At 44.7% G+C, this 575-nt stretch overlaps 1 non-coding gene across 1 annotated transcript; it reads left to right on the top strand.

Moving 5' to 3' along the window:
* Positions 1-267: 267 nt before the first annotated feature.
* Positions 268-339, top strand: trnat-cgu (transfer RNA threonine (anticodon CGU)). The gene has a single exon. It is a non-coding gene; the product is annotated as a tRNA-Thr (tRNA).
* The last annotated feature ends 236 nt before the right edge of the window (positions 340-575 follow it).

Here is a 575-nt window from a genome sequence, read left to right as displayed (position 1 = left end):
ACTCAGTCTCACACCGTGAGAGTAGAAGCTGCTCTGTATTGTGGTGGAAAACAGCCGATACTTCAGTATCTCTTGCCAGATGGCAGCAGGGTGAACAGGCAGTGGCTGGGGTGGGTGTTTTTGTGTTTGCGCAGGAACCTTCTCTCCCCGATATCGTTGATGCTGAGTAGCTGGGCACCAATGTTGCTTTGGGTGGTTTTTATCACCCACTGCAGAATCCACGGCAATGCCTATTTGTGGTGTAATTGAAATGGATAACTTATATAGGGCATGGTGGCCAAGTGGTAAGGCGTTGGTCTCGTAAACCAAAGATCATGGGTTCAATCCCCATCCATGCCTCTCACTTAGTTGGCTTTGAAGTCAAGCTACACCAGTAGGAGTCCTGTTTTCAATACAAAATCTAATGGCAATCTTTTCTGCCACTGTAATGAACCGAGGTTTTGGGTGATATCTTGGAACCTTCATGAGTGATTCCTGCGGTGATGCTCAAAATGGATGGATGGAATTTTGTCATAATTAGCATAACAATTCTTGAATTATGGCTAAAAATGTATTTTGTGAAGTCACACAGACCT

Source organism: Lutjanus erythropterus, chromosome 5 (genome assembly GCF_056507025.1).
Source record: "Lutjanus erythropterus isolate fLutEry1 chromosome 5, fLutEry1.hap2, whole genome shotgun sequence".
NCBI classification, from domain to species: domain Eukaryota; kingdom Metazoa; phylum Chordata; class Actinopteri; order Lutjaniformes; family Lutjanidae; genus Lutjanus; species Lutjanus erythropterus.
This window is presented reverse-complemented; position numbering and strand designations above follow the sequence as displayed.